Source organism: Aulonocara stuartgranti (genome assembly GCF_965226115.1).
Source record: "Aulonocara stuartgranti genome assembly, chromosome: 23".
Lineage (NCBI taxonomy): Eukaryota > Metazoa > Chordata > Actinopteri > Cichliformes > Cichlidae > Aulonocara > Aulonocara stuartgranti.
The window spans coordinates 16,834,638-16,859,805 of record NC_138958.1 but is presented as its reverse complement, the minus strand read 5'-3'; the positions used below and the strand labels follow the sequence as shown (position 1 = coordinate 16,859,805).

The 25,168-nt window shown below is 37.8% G+C and overlaps 1 protein-coding gene across 4 annotated transcripts in view; it reads left to right on the top strand.

Annotated features, from left to right (window-relative positions):
• nlgn1 (neuroligin 1) overlaps nucleotides 1-25,168 on the top strand; it is a 344,764-nt gene that overhangs the window by 130,677 nt on the left and 188,919 nt on the right. The window lies entirely within an intron of this gene.

Here is a 25,168-nt window from a genome sequence, read left to right as displayed (position 1 = left end):
TGATACATCTTATATTAAAAGTTCTGCAGTGAGCATTATGAAAGGTAAAGGTTTCTTAAATAGCCAAGGGTTGACAGAATAGATTATCGAGAACTTAATGGCTTAAAACCATAAAAAGATGTCACCTCTGTAGTCATCAGTACAGAGACTGATATGCTGTTTGTGAGTGAAGGCAATTCCCTCAAGGCTCACAGGCACTCTTATCTGTCTAAACCAGGGGTGTCAAGTCATTTTACATCACATGCACATACAACCCACTTTGATCTTAAGCGGGTTGGACCAATGAAAGTCTACTTTCTGTCAGTGTAAAGTAGTCACAACTGTTTTTTGACATGATACACACAAAGCTGCTGTGATAAAGAAAGAAATCTGTCAGCATGACTCTTTGGACTTAAATTGTCAGAAATAAATGTGTTAAATTATAGAAAAGGTTCTGGTAGCTCATTGCTCAGACTGTCCAGTTTATTGTTGTTGTTGTTTATCTATGTATTTATTTTTATAGTAGTCATAAAAAACAAATTTTTTTAGTTGAAAGTGAAAAACAAGCTTTTCTGATTTTCACAGTTACAGAGGTTTTATTAGAGATATAGCTAAGCGTTTTGTAATTTGGCATAGTTTATGAAAATTTCCTCGGTATGAATAGCAGAAATTTGGCTTTGTTGTCAGAGGTCATTTTGGGGAAAAAAATAAAACAGTGGCCGCCAACACGACACGACGGTAGACTGCTGTGTAATAAAGTGAATAAGGCAGAAAATAGAGATTTATGATGGGAAACTGAAAGTGAACTGTAAATTTAGGCTTTTTCAAGGAAGCTGTTTTTATTCAGTGTTTTAATAAAAGCCTTATTTTTATGCATTTACTACTACTAGGGGGAATTCACATGAGGTTTAAGGCCTGGACAAGTTTGAAACCTTTTGTCCTCCACAATGGAAAATGGATCAAAATAAAAAAACAGTATCGCTTTAGCCAGCTCCTAATTTTTTAAATTCTGCACTCTTAGTCTCCAGCATCGTTAAATGCTGCTCATTTTCTCTCTGTGTACCTGGCCTGTGCCACTAAACTTGCTCTTCAGAACTTCTGCCCCCTTCCTTCCTTCACATAATGGTATGATCTAAGTCTGTCTTTGCATGTGATTGGGTGCATGGTGTGCCCATCAAAATAAAGTCCCACCCCTGCCTGTATGGGTTCTCAGCAGGGCTGAAGATTCAGCTCCCACGTACTGATGGGCCATTAATAACTGTCTTAAGAATTTGTCTCACAGGCCCGATATAATTCTATGGCTGGCCGGATATGACCCGTGTGCTGTATGTTTGACACCCCTAGTCTAGACTATACTGTGAAACTGATTTTTTTTTTTTTTGTTTGCCTCTCAGTGGATACGTTTTTTATATCAGTTTGTCCGTGAGTATGTCCTTTGGATTTTTAAATGTGAAGCTGGAATACAGCTTATTTTGAAAATAAAAAACAGTTTTTTCTTCAAAGTGTGAGGATAAAGCTCAAGTAAGATGAACTAAAATTTCTAAACACAGTGTTCTCAGCAATGACCATCATCAGAAAACTTTGCTAGTATCCAATTATGCAAAAGCCCTCATGCAACTGTTGAAACTTGACTAAGGTTTGGGAACGCAATAGTTTAACAAACATTTTAAACCATTGCAGCTCTGTATTTGCCTTGTCTAAAAGTCTCGTACACTGCAAAAACAATCCTTAACTGCCATTTGTATTCTCATTACATCAAATACTGCTGTTTTGTCAAAGGTGTCTCAAATATATGCACAAGGGATCCCGTTTGCTGGCCTTAGGAGAGTATGATACAGGTGATGCAGGTATTTCACTCCCATCTAGTCCCTTATGGACATGCATGAGTGTAGGTACTACCTACAATTAAGCCTAAATAATTTCTTCTTCACTCTGTCACTCTAAAAGCCTGTGGGTTAAAAACTATTTATAAACTTCATCCCACTGAACTTTGCTCTCTGTAAACACATTTAGAATAAATTAATGTTTAGACTGCTTCTCTCCAGCTAATGAGTTAGCAAATAAGGAATTTTGTTATTAACCCCCCCACACCCCCCAAACAACAGAATATCTGACTGTTCATTGGATGACATGATATTCAGTCAGTTATGTGTTAAATTTGACACAGTCATTGCCAACATAACAACAGTGAGTGAGGTTACTGGGTTATAGCGTTTACTTTTAGAAAGTTGCTCATGGCTACTAACACATGCATGGATACATGTGTGCCATGCTGTGGTGGCAGCAGGGACTCAGCATTCCCATGCACGACACGTACTAGGGCAATTGCTGCGGCGATTTACCCTCTGCTCTGTTGCCGTGGTGACTGAATCACTAAGGAGAAGTGTGTGTGTGTGTGTGTGTGTGTGTGTGTGTGTGTGTGTGTGTGTGTATCCAGACGGGATCATACAAGGGCCCTTGTTACTTAAAGATGATAGCTCCCTCTCCCTCTTTTTTTGTATCTCGTTTTTATCTTGTCTTTCACCCACTCACCTTTTCTCTGCATCATTTCATTGTCCTCATTGCCCCAATCATGCATTCTTTCCTTTATCATTTTCTATTGCTCCATTCCTCTCATTTTTCAAATCGTACGTCTGTTCCTTTATCATTTCCCATTTTTTCTTGAACTCTGAGTATTACAGTTTGTTCGTTCCTTTCCTTCATAGCAGTTGCCACTAAAGAGTTCCTGTTACCTTGTGTGATATTCTGCATATCTGTGGCTAAACAGTCTCTATACTTCCATAGCCACCATTGGTTCTTTTAAGCTTTGTGGGGACACAATATTAAAATGAATGTAATCAGTTAGCATGAGACAATCGTTGTTTGTCTTAGCATGCTGAATGTTTCTCATGAAAAGAAAAAGCTGGATAACACAAGACTCTCACTGAAAATCCTTAATAGTGTGGATGAAAGATAATACAGTGCTTAGTACTTTATTAAAGGTCCAGATTAGGAGCTGGAGAAAAGAGTGCTCTGCTGTAAATCCTGGAGGTTTGGATAGCTTAAGGTGTGATGGGAGAGGTATTAAAATCGTGCAAGTTTATATGCTGATGAGATGAGAGTCAGATAAGACACCAAAAACAGGATCAACAGAGAAGAGATGTAAATGTCAAGAGAGGTGGTTGTGGCGACAAAAAATATTAGGAATCTTAGCTTTCTATTCGTCATATCTGCCTTTTTTATTTAGCTCAAAGCTCTTAATAATTTTATTTAGATTTTTCTGCCTTACCTGTGTCATGTCAGTCCAATTAAGTAATACATAACTGTCTTCTTTCCCAGCTAGACTGACTTCTTGAAACTCCATTTCCCAGTCACATAAGGGCTTCCATTATGCTTTTTGTAATATATTTGAGTTGAGAGTTGTTTTGTTTTTTTTGGTTTTTTTTAATGCATGGGCTTATTGCACCTTGCATGCCAGTTTCCGTTGCTTCACTATCTTCATATGTCACCCTAGAACATAGGTGTCAAACAAATTTGGCCCGCAGCCTACTTACATTTGGCCCGCGAAGCCATACCAAATTGCTATCAGAGCTGGCCTACTGGTATTATACAGCTAATGTATATATTGTTTAGTATTAAGCTTTGCTTGTTCCATATTCAGTTTTTCAGCAAAACGTGTTTGAGTCCATAAGAAAAGATTCATTCTTATGTCTGGAGGAATAAATATATTTCAATAAATATTAACGTTAGCTCGCGACTTTGTTCCAGTTTTGAATTTTGGCCCACTGTGTGTTTGAGTTTGACACCCCTGGCCTAGAATATTGGATTTTTGTCTGCCTTTGAATCTTTTTCTGCATTTGAGCCCACTTCTCACAGATGTGGTGTTGTGATTGCAGTTTTTCAACCAGAATTCTCACAATAATAAACTTTCAATTGTTTTTTTTTTCCTTTAAAAAAAATATATTTTTCTTTAGCTGTATAGGTCACCACACAAACTCATATATCTGCTATTTTGACATGTGCAGAAAATTATTTAAAAATAAGGGAGTCCATTTTTCACAGATGGGGTTTTGTGGTCGCCGTGAAAACCCTTAGTTACGTAGAAATAAAGCCAAATGAGCAAGAGGGACACAAGGAATTAAGGAATGATTTTGCTTTTTACTCCAAATATGTTGTTTTTACTCATAATAACATTAAGTTCAAATACAGCCCTGCAATAACAGATTCACTCTTCACTACAGTAACAGCACATCTTACGATAATACATAAAATTTCTGTCTGTTTGGCAGCAAGCTTGATGTGACAAAGTATAGTTCATCAACCAAACATGCCACACAGGTACATCCAAAGGACTTGAAGGTTCAATATTAGATATTATGATGTCAACCTGTTATTTAGTAGCCACTTACCAATGCGCTAACACGACACATTTTTAACATTTATTCAGTTAAAAACATTGTATAACACTTTCCTGTTTACATGATTATACATTTTAATGTCTTTACATTGTTTAATAATAGACTCAACTGAAATGTATACAGTATAGCAGAGCAGGACCGGAGCATTGCAGTAGACTTCAATATAATCTTATATTTATTTTGATGAACAAGATCCACCACCCCTATTCTTCTCTTCATAGTGCGATTGAGAATAGTAGTTTGCCATTGGCACAAGTAGACCACACAGTACACGCAGATTCTGTTTATCCCTCGTGTGTGACAGTGATATGCAGCTTGTGTAACCGTTGCCATGAAAAGGTTATATACACATTAACCTGTTCTCACTAGAAGGGTAACAGATACTGTTGTTTTGCCAAACCTGCTCTCATTTCACTGATATGCGCCTGCTAGAGCAGTTTAAATAATTAGATGGGTCTTAGTCCCAATTGGTTAAATGCAGATCTCATTTAATAAACACACTGGGTAGGACTCATTCTTCAAAGTACAGTGTTAATGCTGTGAAAGGGCATGTTTTAACTGAAACCGCAATCTTTTTATAATTGTACAGAAGCACATAGTCGTGCTTAAATATTCTCCTGACAGATTTACACTTTGCTCCATCTCCACCCCGCCTATCATGAAATACAGCTATATTTATGGCAGTAAAAGGAGACCTTGTCCGTGTCTCTGTCAGGTAAGTGGTGTTTGACAGAATATCAGTATTTTTTTCTGCCCTTGAAAAAAAGAGGCTGCGCCACATGATTGAAAAAGCCATCCTTTAATTTAATCCTTCAGATTCATTTTGAAGTTTGGCGATCCTTTGATTTACTGTGATAACAATTAATTATTAAAATAAGCAGCTATATGACAGGAGAGTATCACGAATCTGCCAACTCTATTCTCTTAACACATACTTTACATCAGCCTGGTACAGCCATGCATATTTCAAAAACAGAAACTATGTTGATCATGCAGCAGTGAACAGCAAATGATTCACTTAATTAACTCACAATACCATAATCTCCTTTAGCTGTATCAAAGATCTGGAACCTAAAAAAAGTGTTTCACCTGACCCAGAAAGTTAATGATTAAAATTACACCTCACCTGACTACAGATTTTGACACTTTGACAGCATTAGGAAACAATAAGACGAGCACGCATCTTGTCTGCAATTACAGTGATAGAATTGTCAGTTTAACAAAGTAACTGAATAAAGGGAACAATGTTAAAGGTTGACATAATACGGCTATTATGATAAGCCAATCTGGCTTCTCTGCCTTTTGTTCATTCAACAGATTATTATGCTGCTATGAACTGAATGGAGATGAGAGTGTGCAGACATTCACTAAATTTGACATTGCCCTTCAGATCCACAGGGAGGAAGCCTTAATTTAGGTTGCCTGAGATTCAGCCTTTCTGTCTGGGGGAAGGTCAAGGAGTGTTAGGCAACACTTATTCACCAAAGCAATTATATGTAGGCCTGTTGAGCTCCAAAAGAGGGACCAAGTCAAACTGTTGCAAAGCTGACAAGGTGAAAAAGGATAAAAGGAAAAAAAAAGAGAATACTACAAGTTATACTAATGCACTATCAGTATAAGTATTTAAAGCCAAGCAAATATTTTTGTGTACTGTGTAGCATTTACCAGATTTTTTTTAATGCAAATACTCTATATTGGTAAGGAGCTGCTATAACTTCTGTCCGAAAATGAAAAACAATCTTCCAACCTCTACCCACAGTGTGGATAATGGCCTGCTGTCTGTTAGGAGTAAAAGCAGAAGTGTCTTGCTGTCAGAATAGTGCCTCAGTTGACTGAGATGAGATCCTTAAAAGGGCATACACTGTTTTTAGTACAATTTCCTTCTAACATCAGTTTGTAACAGTTATAATGTGTAATGTTTCCTTACCATGACAAACACAACTTTTTCCCTATTCAAATTGTTTTGCTAGCAAAGCTTAATCACACCTGATTCATAGCAATGTTAACTCCTCAAAATTATTTTCATACCACAAGAGCCATTGTGGCATTATGTACAAAACACCTCAGGCACATTTATTAGGACTGGATAGAATCGAATCGAATAATCCTTTAATTGTCCACAAGGGGTAATTTGGTTGTAACAGCAGCCAGAAAGACACATATATAAACAAACAGTACACAGGACACAGAACAGAAACATACACAATTTTTTCTTACATATGTACATCAAGGACAATGGTTACTATAAACAGAGTACTGTACAGGTATTACATTAAATAAAATTAACTACAGATAAAAGGCAAACCCAGGTTGTAGTGTGAATCGGTTGATTAAATTATTGAAGTGATTAGATCAAAGGTTGCCTTGGTATGAACGGGTAAGAATTTAGTGGACAAAGTTTAAAGATCATAGTCACTACAAATATAAAGAAACAAATAGTTTAGTTTATCAGTATCTTTATGGCAAGCACAAAATTTAAAGAAAGACAGTAATGAATGGGTCAGATCTGTGTGGAGTCCATTATGTACGCCTTTATAAGAGCACACTTTAGCCCGTTTTCCATTACTACCTACTTGGTACCAGGTACAATGACTTAATGGAAAACCCTGAAAACCGTGGCGAATCGATCCAAGTACTAAAGTAGTACCTACTCGGCAGGAGTTCTAAACCAATCAGAGCAGGAACTAATATGTGACATCATCAGACTTCATGCCACAGATTGACTGGTCAGTGGCATCACACAACGAGTCATGAGAGGGGCTTGCTCACAAAAATATAAACCACTATTTTTGAAACCTGGCAACGAGGGAAATGGCTACAAAAAACAACTTGCTGCTCAGTCTGGCAGAAAGCCACAGACTGGGCAGCAGGTACATCGTCACCTCGATGATACCTTTATAGCGTTCGTGTCGCATACTAATTACGTCACAGGATACTCAGCAGCTGTGTTGCTGTAAGGATTACCATGCACATTAGGTGGTATCCAATTGTAATGGAAAACCAGTCGACCCGAGTTTGAGTTGTGGTGAGGTGATCCCAGTAGGTACTAATGGAAAAGGGGCTTTTGTAGTCTCATATAACCTTCACATCTGCATAATCAACTGTTTAACAGTGAATTGCCAAAATAGATGACCATTACACACAGACACTAACACACACGCACACCAAATAGTTTGGGTGTCATTCACAATAATTACAAAGATGCAACGTGCTGAATATACCATGGAAATAAGATACTGACACATAACTTAAACCTAAAATATGTTAAACGATCCAGACAATATTCCATCTTAATAATATTGATTTATTATCGTACAGTCAGTACTCACTTTTTAATTAATACTAGACAGAGGTGGTAATAAAATATTTGTCATATGCAAAACACACATGGGCTAGAAGTCCCTTAACAATTAGTTTTTCTGGTGTCCTTTTCCTAGGCTGTTTATTTCTAATTTCAGATCTTTATTAAATGTGTTCACAATGAGAGGGAAATACAGAGAGGTTATATTATTGGCTTTAAACTAGTGTTTAATTCCATTCCAGGTTTCTAGCAACTTCGTTTCCTTCATAGTTTTTAGAACAGATGTGCTAAGAGCATCAGAGCATCTAATTAATTACTGTAGTCACTAACAAGCAGAATGCATATGCGAATGAAATGTTTCAGTATAAACTGAACTTTATGTAAAGGAAGCTATGGCAGGACCTCTGATATTGCTGATACTGCACCACAGGTTGCAGAATGAATTGTGGGAACCATTCTTAGTGGATTTTTCTCTTTCTTTCATTGAGCCAGTTCCTATACGTAAGAATAAAATAAGCTCCTATCCGATCCCATCCTACCTTAAGTATATCTGAGATACACTTAAGGTGTTTTTTGAAGTAGCTGCTATGATGCACCTGTTGCAGTGAAAGATTTATTTCCTTATTCATCACATACAGACATCTGGCAAAGTCTCCTTGGTTAGACACTGTGTGTGTGTGTATGTTAAAGGGCATACTTAACCTAAAAACATGATCATCACGGCGTTAGTACCTAAACCCAATCAACCAGGAACTTGAAGTGAAACAATACAGTGTTGAACAAGGAAAACCTGCAGTTTCTAGGCTCACAGTTTTGTGTACTTTAACTCTTTAAACATTTATACATTCGTCCTATTATTGGTTGATTGATTGATTGATAATACTTTATTCATCCCGAGGGAAATTGGGTTAAGGCTGCCAGCCGTCCCACCGCCATCTTACCCTTCTGACCATGCATACATTACACAAACATCACGTGGGGTTGACAGGTCAGAGAGGTATAACAAGGGAAATGCACAACATGAGGAAAGACGAGGAGAAAAAAGAACTCCCCCCAGACTGAGCTCCAACAGGAAGATCAGTTTGAGAACAAAAAACCCACCTCAGCACAAAACACATGAATCATCTCACAACATAGAAGACATAAGCTTCGAAGGCGTTTGGAGGGGGGGTGGGGTGGGGGGGGGGGGGGGGGGTGAGTGCAGGTCTGTGTCAGTGTACATGTGTATGTGTGCGTGTGTGTGTGTTCCGTGTTCAACCAAGAAAAAGTGTCCCTTCACCCGGTTAAGCAAAAGTCAACAATCTTCGATCTACGTGGATGGCCTTGAAGGAGGGACAAGAGTTCTGACAACAATCATTATAAGAATATAATAAACTGGAATATAAAATTTCTAATTATGCACCTGCAACCACCATAACATGCATTAACGCCACCTTGTGTATAGGGATTTTCTTTTGTAAAACCAAGTATTTACGCATTTTTTGCTCTGAATGAATATAGAATTTTTACGATTTTCATGATTATGATGGTTTAAAAATTAAGTTTAACTGTTAGGGTATGCAGCTGTTATTGGGGTAAATACTGGCAAATGCAAATGCTGTTAGGGTATGCAAATAAATAGGCCAATATATAAGAAGAAATGGGTAGTGCTACCTGGCAGTAAACTATTTCCTAAATAAATAAAATGCTATGCACTGTGGATGTCTTTACAGATAAATATTTATGATATCCACCTGACAAATGCTCCTTTTTTGTTCATTTTATTTATTTGTTTACAGAGTAAAGTCAACTTTTCCACTTACTCATCAGTAGTGGTTTTTGATACGGGCGACATGGGCGGTTGCCCGGGACGGCATCATGGTGGGGGGGGGCATCACGGGCATCGGCAAAAAAAAAAATTACTCGTACTCGTGCTGCCCCGACGTCATGCCAGCGCATATCGGGAATGTCGTAGGCACCGATTGGTTTTCTATCGCCCATTTGCTGGGAGTAAGGGTGCCCTCTGTTTGCCATGTGCGCCTGCTGCTTGCTGCGCAGGGAGGAGAGGGCGGGGCGGCGGGGGATTCTCTATATTCTTTATATTTTAAGAATTATATGTGTTTAAGAAAAAAAAAACAAGCAAAAATACATTTCCAGAACACATATTTTGTTTTAACTGTCAAGAAACGTCAAGAAATAACTTTTCAGTCAGGTAGATATGTGACAGTTCATGTGTGTTAAGCAAGACTTGTATCTCTTGAGTTGGCTATACTCAACACACAAGCACACAAAGGTGCAAAAGAAATCAATCGAACTAGAGAGGCTTGCAGTCTATCTGTAGTGCGGTGCATTCTCCAACGATTTCCTGCCGACATTTTAATGTATCTATAGGACAGGTCGATGAGCACGCCGGAAAGAATTCTATATTTCTGCCTGATGAACTACTTAATCATCTCAGGAATGGTTGGCTGAGTGAGAAAAATCCATATCCATTTTACCTTTTGTCTTTCATTGGCCACTGCCTCTCAGGTCATCAAAAAATAGAAAGAGAAATGAGGCGGGAAAGTGAAGGAGGTAGCGAGGGTGGATAAGAAAATATATCTCAAAACAGAACATGTGAGAAAAAAGAAAAAAATAACGGTAGGTGCAAATCATAAATAAATAAAGAAAAAACAAAGCTGTCATTCCAATAACAAAAATTATGTTTACAACATGAGGATTGTTTAAAAAATATTTTAAACAATTAGTATCCAATCATTGATTAATAATAATGTATTGAGAGCAAATTATTCACTATTATGATTTTTTTTTCTGTGATACAGACGGGGTTAAAATTTAAAGGGTACATTAAATTGTGACACACCACTAGCTTTTAGAGACTTTGTTACTGCTGTCTCTCCTTGCGTATCATTTGTCTTAATTTCACTGTATTTACATGGATAAAAAATGGTTCTCAGGACTCAAGACCCAAACCTCAAGTCTAACTCCAGTCTGAAGTCTTTGCTTTCTGCGACTTGAGTGCGACTCGAGTCTAAGTAGCAAGTGTCAGTTGCCATCTCTGCTAAAAGAAGAACTTTTTCCATATCCATATTATTTTCACAAGCTGCAGTGATTTAAAGGAGTATTCATCGCATGGTTTCTTGTTCAATGTGAAACACATATTTTGCTGTCTTGGAGGTAGGATTATATATATTTATAAAGTATAAACTTGATCCGACTCCTTTTTAAGCATGCAAATTGTATGGTATATTGAGTTATTCATGACAACTTGATTTATGTATTTTGTTGTTATTTTATTATCTATATTTTAATGTTCAAAGTAAGTCAGTCAATCAATCGCGTGCTGCTCTATCAACCAGCAGCTGGTGCTTTGATCCTCTGATATTTCTAATACTCTACTGAGCTGCACTCATGTGTTGACTGATCTGCCAACTCAGTTTGATTGCTATGATGCCAGAGGAGCTTCCAAGTCGAGGTGAGACAGGTAATCACTCAGTAGTTCAAAGATGTTTTACTCTTGCGGTGAACGTTCGTGACTAGGATTGTCTCGCCCTGTGTTAGCCAGTCTGAGTACCTGAGTATCTGTTGTTAGAAGCCCACTTATTTGTGCATCCTGGTGCTTATGGGGTACTATTACCTTCTTCAGCTAGGTGTAGATGTCAGTGCATATGTCTTCATAGTCCAGCGTGTTTGTTGGAAACAAGTCAAAACTTTATGATATTAACTGGCTCTGGTCTGGTACTATCTATCTGTCTGTCTAATATTATTATTTTAAGGCCAATAATATGAAGGACTTGTTTCAGATGGAAATATTCTGCTGTACTACACTTGTCAGATAAATGTAGATATGTAAGTATTCGAGAGTTATATGTAGGTAGAATTAGCTCCACTTCAAGCCATGCATGGTTAAGTAGCACTCAAAAGGACATACTCTTCAAAACCTTCTTACGTAATATTGTTAGTACTTCCAGATGGCTATGGATCTCTATTATTTTTTTTTTAGTAATTTTACTTTGTGACGACTGTAATGAAAATATTTTGATACAGATTAACGTCTACTTCTGGAGAGCTCGATATGAAATAGTCTATATATTAATTTACAACATGTAATTGAATTATGTTTAGAGCAAATTTAAGGTTAATTTTACCAGTTGTTAATTAAAGTGATAGGATTAATCTTGTAGTTTTGCTGCTTTTTTGCTATAAAAACAAAGATCAGCAACAAAAAAATATACATATTGTTTGGAATACTTTTTGTGCAAGGGAGGTAGTATATGAATAAACTCACAAAATAAACACAATATGTGAGTTTATTAGTTTATTGCAAATCTTTTTTTACGCAGTCTAAAATATGAACAATTTATTTGAATCCCATAATAGGTATATCATTTCCCCTTATCTCTGGGAATAATATGTTTTATTCTGTGTTTAGTCTCAGCTGATTCTAGACTATCCAAAAGAGCCATAACATGGTCAGATTAACCAGTGAGAGTACTCCAGTAAGACTCTTTTAATTACTAAAATACTTGGATTGAGAGGAACTCAATTAGCTAGAACTTACTGCTGACACTCTTAACTAAAATGCAAACAGAGAACAATGATTAGGCTTCAGGCTGGGCTGTAACATTTTCTACCCAAGCAAAGATTTTCTACTTAAACTGCAAGGATGAGCAGCACCAACCATTAATCACAGAGAAGGGAGCAGCTAGGAACAAGGGAGTTGGATCAGAACTGATTTAATGTCACTTTAGTGAGATTAAAAAAATAGATCAAGTTAGGTGCATCCTCTAATGTGATGTGGTCCATAACCACTATGTTTTTAGTGTTTCATGATATCTGACTCAAGTGGGAATCTGTATGAAGTTTGTCTCACTGTGCCTTAAGGGAACTGTTAACGTACCAAATGGAAGTTCATTAGAAGGCTTTCTAACAGGGATTAGTGTCACATCATGGTCCAAGCGTTCTCTTCTTGGTTCCGAGCATTAATCATTTGCGTTAAAAATAGATACAGATGTAAAGATACTTAGTGTTCACTAGTACAGCAGTGTTGACTAAAATATCTGAGATTCCTTCACACATTTTGTCCTATCTATGGATTATTGGGGAAACAGTTCTGGGCTGCAAAGCCTCTGGTGCGTGTCTGAAGATAGATGAGCAAAATTTGTCAGCCAGAGCACCTATAATTACACACAGGAATTATGGGTGCACACTAAAATTACTGACTGAATAATAAGAAGGAACGCAAACACTTAGATTCATTTCGCAGGTGCTTCACACGTAACCAACAGCTAATTGGGTGTGGGACCCAGTTTTCTGAACAAAGCCTCGGCTGTGAACACATCTCTTGAGATAAGATGTCTTTAAAAAGCATCCACAAGTGAGAGTAAAAGGGGAGACAATGATCTAATGTATGTAACAGGTATGGTATGTATGTGACCCTTAAATTGCAGTTGGTATGAAAGAACATTGTCACTTTAGGTCGCTAAACAGCATGGTGCACCGCATAGAGTTTTTATACAAAAGATCTGTATTGTATCAGACCAAGAAAGCATCAACTAGTCCCACGTTAACTAAGGATTTTTCTTTATGATCAAATCACGGATGATGCTAAGCTGTACATTTATAGTTTCTGTGAATACATACAACTTTACATTCTTCCTCTCCATACTCCTCTTGTTACCCTTTCGCAGCCTGGAGAAAAAACAAAACAACTTCTGCCTGAATTCTTGCTGAATCTGTTCGTGCAGTCGATTACACAGCAGCTCTTTACCATTTTAGTGGTGTTTCCCATATTTTTCCATGTGAATGCATCAATGGCACTGACTGCTACATATTTTCCATTTTTACTGTTGTGACTTCTGTGCTTCTGTATGAAGACATTAAGGAAATACTCTTCTCTTTGAATGGGACATACAATGAAGCTGTGCTGAAACACATTATAAACTTGTATTATTACGAGAATTAGTATCTTTACAACATGAAATAAAGTTAAGCATTTTATCTATAGAATAGAACAGAATAGCCCTTTATTGCCATTGTACATGTAAAACAAAATTAAAGTCTGAGTGATAAATATATTGAATGAAAGCCTAAATATAGAATGAGCACAGACATGTGATGCTGCGACAAGAATCGGTAGCGTGGAACGTGGAATTGGCTGACGGCGTGGAATCGGTAGTACAATGCACTACGCCAAACGCATGCACTGTCCAAACTAATACTAGTAATAGGGTTCAGTATTGTACTACTGAAGAAGAAATTTAGTCACTGGTTGATAACAGAAGGCAGAATGTACTGAACCTTTAGTTGACCTTTAACTATGCTCAACTTAACAGAAAATTCTTGCAGAGAAAAATTATCCCATTTTCAAATCTGTAAATTCTATGTGTCTCACTAAATACTTCGGTAAGACTCGGCAGTGAACCGGTCGGGGAGGGTTTGGCTTTAAATAATTCAAGAGCATTCCTTGAAGTATAGGAATATAGGAGATGGGAATAATTTTTCTTTTTTTAGCATCCTGTTTGGACCTTCATGTTGTGCATTTAATATCTCTCAGCAAGTTATTTTGCAAATTGGAAGCAGGTCTGAAAAAACATCTCAAAACTTGGTAGATTGGACACCATACCCAAAGCACCCTATAGATGTGACACACCACTAGGTTTGGCAAAACAGCATTTGCATTTGGAAAATTAACTGTACGTTCTTTTATGTTTAATCTACAGGCCTAGTATAATAGATTTTCATATTTAGAAATGCAATTGAAGTAAACTTTATTCTAATGAATTTCTGATATATATATAGATAGACAGATGCTTACAAAATCATGCCATACAGGTCATCAAAAGTTAATACATAGACCTTTTGAGGAGTGTTTCCTATTCTGACTGTCAGTCTCCTGCTGCAATGTAAATATCAAAGATGAAATGGTGAGCAGTCGCTTGGCTAAACAACTAAAACAGCTGAGAACAATAAATCAACATTCAATTTCGAAAACTGTGACAGCAGAGATAATAATAGCATCCAAACTTAAAATAACACTTTTTTTTTTGTCAAACAAGAAACTATCCTCCTCTCAGTGGTTTTATCTCTCAGCTTCCACTTCTCCATTTCTGTCTGCCTCATTATTCCCTTCCCCTCTTCCCTACCTACCCTTGGTGTTTTAAAAATAAAAAGAATCAGTGAGAAAGAAAATGATGTAAAATGTTCCTCCAGTGTGTTCCTGCATTGCTTTGGTAATGTCTCCTACTTCTGCTTATCAGGAAATATGATTCGATTTTTGGCTCCAACAAGGTATGTTAGGGGAAGGTAAATCACATAAATACAAATTACTTTTTGTTCTTTTTAGTAGAGAAATAGAAAAGAAATGGTATTCACTAACTAGAAAATATAGTTAGATAACACACTTAATTTTATTTTTAAACACACACTATAATTCTCTATTTTCTCTAAAATGTCAGCATGTTTCTGAAAAAAATGCCTTTGGTCTAACTTCTTTTTGTCAGCAGTTAATAGCAGTATATATTGTGCTGGCAGTATTTATTTATTTTATTTTATTAATTATTTTATGTCTCTGTGTGTGTTTTCTATTCTTTTCTATTTCTATAAGATTTTGCAAAGCTGCCCGCTTAATATATAAGGCAAAATAGAGCATCACAGAATCACAGAATAGCTGAAGCTGATTTGATGATGTAAACTCTGCTCTTGCTGACTTCTGCTCTGCCAAACTTCTATATGCCATTAATAAACTAGTTAAAAGTAAACTTAAACTCTAAATTAAACAAAGCAGCAGTTTGATTGGCAGACAGAGGCTCTAGAGGAACCATACAGGTACAGCTACTGGCTGCTCCCAGTCCACTGCCAGCCGGCTGTCATCAAGCTCCCAGTGGCTCCCGAGGCATATCTATTTTCCATCATTAATCCGCTTTGGAAATGGAAGGCTGTTCTCTTTTCAAGTTCAAAATTATGTGCAAATACAAAATAAATAAATAAATAAAATAAATCTTTCAGTGCATACAGTGTCAGGGCTTCTGTTTTGAGTACAATTTGCCACTTTTGATTCACTTCTTATTGCCAAAAAAGTGCCACTTTTCTGGCTAACTGATGACTGCAGCCTATTGTAGAAATAGATAAATTAGGAAAAATAAAAATAAATTTTTATGTCTCTTGCCTTCTACTAGTGGATAACACAAAGTAAAATCATCTTAATTTGTGGCTAGAATATCATCAGCAACCAAGCTAGTAGCTTTGAAATCATCAACAAGTCCCATGACAAGGATATAAAATGGGTTTCATGTGGGGTAGAGTTTAATGTATTTAATTTTTATTTTTTTTTTATTTGAAGGCAAACATTGATCTCACAGGAAAATATGACGAGAGATATTTTAGTTGAGAATTACTGTTTTTTACAAATGCGTACAAAATAGCAAATATAACCACACATAAATACTTCCAATATTTGTTTGCTATTATGTTAAAACCTGACCCTCCAAGACAAATAACTTGACCCCAGCCTGACTTGGTTATCCATTCCACCGTGAAGCAAATGACTTCCAAATTCTCCCATAGTTGGTGCTGATTTAGAGAACTAGAAAGAGCAGAGCCAAGGATGGATAGATGAAATATTGATGAAAAGCTAAATGTGTGATTTGTAGCATGGCATCAAAGGCATCTGCTTCACTGGTGCAATGAGGAAGAGAGGGAGCAAGAAGTGAAGACGGGAAGGTAGTGAGAGAAAAAGATATATGGATGCGTCCAGACCACAGATGATGACAAGAAGTGAACGAATTCCTTCACCGACAGTATGATAACATCATATAGCTGTATGGTAAGGCATCTCTTTGTAGCTATTTTTGTCACGCTATCAGAAAGATACCATATGAAAATATTACTTTCTAAATATCTTTTTTATTGTAAACTAGCTTTAGATTTGGATAAAAATCGTCATCATAAAATGCAATGTGATGAAGATGTGCTACATATTTGGAGTTGGATGAGTCTGTAATCTACAAACATATATGCAATTGGCGATGTAAATTTTGACTAGAATAATAAATATTTGCTTATTGCACCTTCATAAAAGTGAAGAGCTTTTGGCTCTATTCCCTTTCATATAATTGCATAAATGCCTTTGCACTCCAGAAAGTTTTAAAGAGGAGACCCATTACACTAGAATCTGTTGATCACTTGGGCTCATTTTATGAGTATGATAAATGTCTCACTTTATTTTTTCCTCACCCAAGGCTTAAGAGTGGGTATTATTTAAGGTCATATTAAGCCATCATCTACACAGGTGAATGGGAAACCACACTGGCCTCTTATACCAGATGTTTTGAATTATATGTCTAAGCAGTGTTGCAAGGTGTTCTCTTTCCGCACATCAACATTCCTCAGCTGGACAGCAGTCATAATTCTTTCATATACTGATTGATTTTCACTGCAATTGCAATTCTATTGCATAGAAAATAGCACCTAAAGTGCTGGCATCTTTAACTTTTCCGAGCTCATTGAAAATTTAGATTTAAATGCAGTAACATCTATAAGGATAGCATATGGCATTTGACACATCATTATGTTGATCAGAATAAAGGAAGGACGTGGAACAGGATCTCAAAATCTAGATGATGGCGGTGGTGAGAGAGTATATTTATGTTTGGAAGAGATTTTCTGAACATCTAGAAAGAGGTGAGCGTGTGAATAAGAGGTTCCATATATGATGGTCTCAAAGGGAGAATAACAGGTGAGATTTAAAGTATGTGGAGTGGAGGCTGATTGGCCTGATTAAGGTAGGCAGAAAGATGATTGGACTACACCAGTGATGTCAGCATTGAGCTTGACATCATGGGAAAGTGGAAGTGATGTAAATCATAGATTAGCCACCAAACACCTGGGAAGCAGAGAGATGTGTGACTACAGATGTTCCTTATTGAACGTCTGTGAAGGTTCTCAGTCATCCAGGTCATCGTAGTCAAAGGAGCTTGCAAAGAAAAGCGTCTGGACTTCTTTAAGTTGCTTGAAGACGTTTCACCTCTCATCCGAGAAGCTTCTTCAGTTCTAAGGTCAAATGGTGGAGAGTCCCAGATATAAACCTAGTAGGAGTTTCCCCCCACAGAGGGACAAAAGGACCCCCTGATGATCCTCTAATCGCCTGAGCCAAGGTGTGAAACTGGGTGTGGGTCCCAATCAGCCAGGGTTTCGGGTGAGCTCAATGTAAAACCTGGCCCCACCTCATTCCACCATTTGACCTTAGAACTGAAGAAGCTTCTCGGATGAGAGGTGAAACGTCTTCAAGCAACTTAAAGAAGTCCAGACGCTTTTCTTTGCAAGCTCCTTTGACTTCCTTATTGAACCTACTCATGTGCTTCATTAATATTTTTGTAGCTACTGTTGCTAAAGTGTGGGCATCTTGAACTTTCCGAGCTCATTCAAACTTTTGATTTAAAAGCAGTAAAATCTCTAAACATAGCATATGACATACAACACTGCATTGTGTGGTCCTGAATGTATAAAAGAGAACAGGATCCCAAAGACTAGATGGTGGCGGTGGTGCTAGAGCAAGGTTATGATTGGACGAGATTTTCTGGATGACCCAGGTGACTGTGGGAAAAGGAAATTCCATAAATGATGGTCTCAAAGGGAGAATGATAGAACTGATGATGATTGGTAATGATATGGCCAAAAACGTTGGATCACAGTTTTGAAGACTGGATTGAGAGAAGAGCTCGATAGCTGGGAGAAAATGAAGCTGAAAGAGCAGAGCAGCAGGATAACTCAAGAACCTGTGTTACGCTTAATAAATGTATAGAAAACCCTCATTTTAACATTCAGGGTGTTGCGTATGTCCTGCTAGTTTTCTCAAGTGAAGTCAAGTGAGTTATTTTTCACCAGTTTGAGAGGTAATTTTTTTGACTTGCTAATTGTCTTGTCTTATAGATAAATTAAATGTTATAGTCCATACTTAATTACTTACCACTTGCAAATGCAAAACCCTGACATACACATTAGGTGTATCTGATAAATGCAGCAGCAATAAAATTGTGTGCTGTAAAAACCCATAATTAAAGATGATGGCAGACAAACAGGACACCAGACACACCATACAGTACAGGACGAGCACCCATTGCAGTGGGTAACGTTCTGCAACTAATTTTAGAAATGGCAAAAAATCTGTGGCAGTATCGGTACATAAAGTACCGACTTATTGCTCTGTTTGCTCGTCTTTCACCCGTTCCTTCTTTTGCTACCCTTCTACCCCTCCACTAACTTTTCTTTTATCCAAGCCAAATGCTAATGCAGCCAGAAGGTTCTTTGAAATTGAAATGATGTGAAAATAGAATTTCAGTGGCAAATGAGCTGTGTTTGCTGGTACCGCCGGGGCCAAACGAACCCTTTGAACGTGTCTCTCCCCCAGTGAGGAGGCCCTGTTCTGGGCCGCTGTCTCTCTGGCGCGCCCCTCCCTTTTGACGTCAGCTGGGAAGCTCCCAGTGGAGAAGAGATCAAGCTGAAGCTGAAGTAAAGTAATTGAAATTTTGTTTCACACAAGCGTGCATGCACACGGATCTATACATATCCACATTTGCACATAAACATTGTCATGACAAACTTCAAGACAAACACACATTTGAACCTCCATTTGTACTTTCTTCAAGTTCACAGTCCTAAAAAGACAGGAATCAGGATTAAAATAAGCCAAATTCTTTATTTTTTTCTTTTCTTTTTTTTTTGACTGGGGAAAAGAAAGAGGGAAAGAAAAACAGCGGGGAAAAGGGACGTGGATAAAGGGCAAAAAAACGAAAACCAACAAAATAAGCAGACAAAGAATACATATATCAATCACCTAGATCACCTGTTGAGAAAGAAAAAAGAGAGCACAAGCAGAAGAAAAAAAAAAGAGAGTAACATAATAAACAACATCACGATGATATATGGGAATATAACAGTAAATACTAAATATTAAACATTATTGTGCAGCACGTAAGATCGACAGCGCACAGTGTGCTTTGAGGTAGGAGCCAAAAAGGGTGTAGTTTGTGTGTGTGAGCACCCATGTGTACACCTGTGAGCATGAAGCAGGTATGGAGGAGATCGAAACTCCAGACATCCAGAGTCCCTCAGAACACAAGAGACCAAAGAGGGGCAGCCGCGCCACTATCCCAGAAAGAGCTGAGGAGAGTCCCAGATGAGGGGTCACTCAGCAGCCGCGGAGCAGAAGCCAGGGGGGGTTGCAGTGACGCGCCCGTGAGCTCCGCCGGCAGCCAGCTGTGCCAGAGTGACCGAGCCCCAGGCCGAGAGGCCGGGGGCACCCCACCCCCGAAGTGGCCCCAGCGAGCCCCAGACTCCAGGCCCCAACAAGCAGCCACCAAGGAGTGAGCCGGTGCGTACCTGGACGCCCACCCTCGGACACAAAGAACCACCTACGCACCGATGTCTGAGGGAGTCCGCCACAAGCAAGGGAAGTGGTGGGGGGAGATAGGCCTCCATACCTTGGAGGACCTGAGATGAGCCAAATTCTGACGTGAAATAAGATGATTAGATATACCTGAGAGTTAGTTAGTGAATGATTTTAACATATTCAAACACTGTAACTTTCAAAGACTTACACAACTCATAGCCTTTGCTATATTTCAAATCCAATGTGCTTGAGTGTAGAGATCAAACAGTGGACTGCTTTGTAGATGAAGATTAGACACATGCACAACAGACCTGTCTTGAACAGTTTTTTTGGAATGGTGTCAGTGTCAGGAAACCAAAGTTTAAAAACTCTGAGACACGGAATTTGATCAACAACATCCTCTTGTGGGGAAAGACAAACACACCGACCCACCGAAGACAGCCAGGAGATATGAAATGAAGAAACGGAAAGAGAAAACGCTAACGAGAGATGAGAGAAAGCAAAGACAATGGTTCAACTGAAGAGAGTGTTTAAATTGTCATTGTTTCAGATGACAGCAGTCCCAGCCCAAATCCCTCTGAACATGCTCTTTGCTTTCTGACACGTGCATACACACGCAAATTCTGCAGGAGTGAAAAGACGCACACTAAAGGAATTCATAAGAGCATCAAATGTGTCTTTAACTTGCATTCTTCCTAATGGCTAGCAAGGGGCTCCTCCTCTGGCTCCAAAAAGACATCTTGTTGTACTGAAACGTATGACCATACTAGTCACTTGATCTGTGGCCTCTGGAAAAAGTCTCTTATGAAACCCATGCATTTTGTGATTGCTACTTTTAGGTTTGGTTGAATATAACATGATGTACATTTTGTAAATCATGGTCTGAAATTCCAATAGACACACATGATTACCGTATGAGTGTGGCGTGCCAATGGGTTTATGAGTCATATGTGCCTTTTGGTTTCAAAACACCACAAAGGCCGTGGCAGGAATGTGCAGCTCAAAGCTTAAAGATGGGTTTTCACTAACAAATCTGTGAGATCACAGTGGCTTCATCTACAAGATACTTTTACTTCTAATGGCCATATTAAGTGATTTACCAGTATATGAAAATTGTGGAAATTTATTCCAGTCCAGTAATCACATTTCCAATTATTTGTTTTTTTGTTAGTTTGTTTTCTTTTCCCACAAACGGGTGGGTAATGTGCATTTTGTTAAATATGTCATGGAGTAATTTAATTATGGGAAAATAGGTGTAAATGACAGCGTTATTGGGACAGACTGGATACTGGATTAGAAGCAGAGCAAGTGAGTCACACATCATGGTAGAGTAATGAAAGATATGAATGTGATATCACTGTGTGGGACTGAGACAACAGGTTGTTTTGTTTTTTTGCTGGAATATGCGATGATTGCATACTGCAGTATATGAATGTACAGTGTGTGTATGCGGGAGCGGCGGTTGTTTACTTATATAAGTGTTTGGGTGTACGCTCCTTTGTTCCTGTAGCAGACATGTCAACACTTGTCAAGTCACAAAAACTTCAAGCAGTTGCTTTCTTTGAAAAAGAAAGAGTCTGAACTTCACAATCAGCGGTTGTATATGAAACACGAGCATGGCCTGACGTGGCCTCTCTTCAGTCTCTGCGTAGATGCCTTTGCTGCCTTGTGCATCACATTCTGGCCCTCTGCCCAGTATGGAAATATCCCTCAGCCTTAATGGACATTTCATTTAATAATCAGTGATTGATCACTGCTGGTAATCGTGTATAAGTAGGAAGATTCTGGGATGAAGAATATTCTCAGTCAATAATTGGAAAATGTAGAGAGCTCTGCAGAAAGACATGCTACTGCGCTGCCAATAGCAGCATGTCTCCTTAACTCTCCACTTGTCAATATGGCATCTCTTTATTTGCCAGTGGCAATTAGCACCATGAAGTCATGTTCCTGAGTTAGAGTCACATCAACCTCACAGAGCTAATTAGACACACTTGACCTTTTCTGTAAGAAGCTAATTTTAGCAATGAAACTTCACTTGAAGATGAGACTTAGACAATTTGTTTTCGATTGTAAGTGGGGACATGTTAAGTTTAGCTTACATGACAATTCAAAATTTGTTTGTGGGTGAAGTACTTAATAATAACCATGGAATAAATAGTGTTTTTGAATTGCTTTTAATAGTGTAGATCGATAGCTCTGTTAAAATGTCCTGCCTCCAGAATTAAGTCATAAACAGTCATAAATATACGTGTTGTTATTGTAGATACATTTGAGTTAAAAAATAATGAAAAGTAATTGCTATGGTTTTTATTTATTCTTGTTTGTATATTTTCTGACAGATATTATGAACAACATTGACAAAGTTCAGAATAGTCTAATTCTATAAACACTACGAAATGCTTCCGTTTTCAAACAAAAATGTGTTTCTAGTATTAGAACTGTTAATAAAATAAGGATGTAACATTTTCATGTATGAATCTAGAAAGTTATAAAATGCTAAAAAAAAAAAAGTTGCTAAATGTTTAAAAACGAAATATGTGTTTTATAAAAGAAATGATCTAATGTGAAACGGTATCAGTTTAAGGTAATTATTGTAGAGCCTGCCACCCTGTCTCATTTGATGGTATCTAGATTCTTATCACTTAATATGGCAATCCAGGTTGTGTTTTAATTGTATTGGTATTCAATCTGGCTTGGGTCAGCCCTATACAGTCAAGATGTGTAAATAATTGAACAGCCAACGTTAAACCTTTTTTTTGACTAATGAGCTTCTCAACATCAGTTTTCATTGATGTTTTTACCTCCTCTGGTCCATAGCAGATATGACCCCAGGAGAGATTCTCCAATCAGACGCACACAGGGATAAGATGCACACTCAAACACGCACACACCTGTCTTAAGACGTTTAAAAGTCAACCATGTTTGTGACATTTTATGACATTTATTATTCATGAATGTGGCAGTTCGGTTTCTGTTTGTGATAGAGTAACAAATGCAATTTACATTTCATATTGCTACTTCTCTAAACTGAACATGATGGTATCCATCAGTGGATGCGAGCAGAGAAAATGTGTGGCTGTGTGTGTCTTAGTTCATGTCGGTCAAACAACCTATACTATACAAATTAATAGCATCCTACTCTTTGCATTGTGCACTATGCTGCAGAAACATAAAGCTTCCTTATTGAGAAATTATTCATATCAAGCATGCAAAAAAATATACCATGTCCTGTGACAGGTCCTTTTTGTAAGGGCCTATCAATACATTTTACAGAATATTAAGAATAATGCCTTTTAAGGGCTTTAACTGTTAATCTAGAAGGAGTACTTTGTTGACGTGTGATCCAAAAAGGCAACTTTACGTACTTTCATCTGCTCCCTTTCTACAAGGGGTTGCCACTTTGGGTTGCTCGTTATGTTTCATTTGGCAGTTTTACTCTACATGCCCTTCCCAGTGCAACTCCAAAGGTGATTTGTGTATTTAAACAATAAACTTTAATGGACTAAAATTGTTATTGTCAGTCACTGACCTACAAAACTAGTTCACACCTTATTTATAAATTCTTGAATTTAGTTTTTATGGCACTTTAAATGCATGTTATTTGTTACCTTGAATGAGAATAACGGTAGATCTACCCTTTTAAAATGTTTTAATTCAATTTTCATGTGTTTTATACTGTAGAGACAGATGATAAGGAAAAGTGAGAAAGCTGAGCTGCGATTCATTCCCATGGAGCTAGATGTACGTGGCTTTTATAGTAATTGGTTTTATTCCCATGAAGCACGTTGCTTCCTTTTTAAGGTCTCCTTTACATCGTGTGCACAAAGCAGGAAACAAACATTTTGGGAGATGCTTTTTAACACGCAAATGCGGCTTCTGGCTGCTTCGGTAGCTCGGTAGGCCAAGGCACACGCACTGTTTGTTCCTACCAAATCCCATCCTGTTTCATCTTTTATGTCATTGTTGGTGCCTGCTGTCTACAAAAGAAAACAACTTTGAAACGGTGCCTTAAAGAAAATAAAATTGTTGGCTTTTATGGTGTATAATAAACTGAGCTCAGTCTGGTGGTGATTATGAAGAGGTAGAGGCTTAATGCAGCTCTCAGCCCCTGTTGGATTTTTTCCATTTTCATTATTATTATTATTATTATTATTATTATTATTATTATTATTATTATTATTATTATGTTGACCAATCAAAAAAACACTTTGGTTAAAATAATATTTCTGATTATCTGAACAGTGCCACAGCGGTTGGCATGGTCACCTCATGGTTCAGATACATTTTCCTGGAGTTTGTATGTTCTCACTGTGTATGTGCAGGTTCTTTCTGGATATTCCAGCTTCCTCCGGTGGTTCAGACATGTATGTTAAGATATTCTGAATTGGTTGTGACAGGCTATGTGATATACTGGTGTACCCCACCTCCCATGCTATTTGGTGGGTGACTGTGTTGGCCAACAACTGTTTGTTTTTTGGGGAGGTGTGTGGCAGTGGAGGAATCTACATAAATAAAAATAAGTTCATAGAAATTGATGTCAAATTTTAAACTCTTACATGGATGTAAAGGTCAGCTAAAGCACACATTAAGCTCATAATGCTGAATTTTCCAAAGATAAACTGAAGCATGTCATTTATGTCATGTAATCTAAAAATAAAAGCTGTGCCATACATGTGTTTAGACCATTAAATCACCAATGAATTACGATACATTCTATCACCGGAGCCATTTCTTATGCAGTTCTACACAAACATCTTTTCTCCCGAGCCTTGCCTCAAAGCCTGAAGTCAAAATCCATATTTCTTTCTTGTGTAAGTAGGGTTGCATACTCGGGTTTAAAACCTCTGCAGTTCCTGTCATGGCATATTTCACAGAGCAGTGGGTGAACACAGAGCAGAGCTGACAAGTCGCACTGCATGAGGAGAGAAGGCTCAGTTCAAAAACAGCTTGACTCACTGATAAATGCACTGGCCACTGGCCTATTAGCTGACAGTGTTGGTCAAAATGAGTCAGTTAACAAAACGAGAGAGACAAACAGAGAAAGACAAAAACATTGTCTCGTTTGATGACAGACATGCTGTTCTGTAGTGATGGGTCGTTCGCGAACGAAATGGCTCTTAGAGC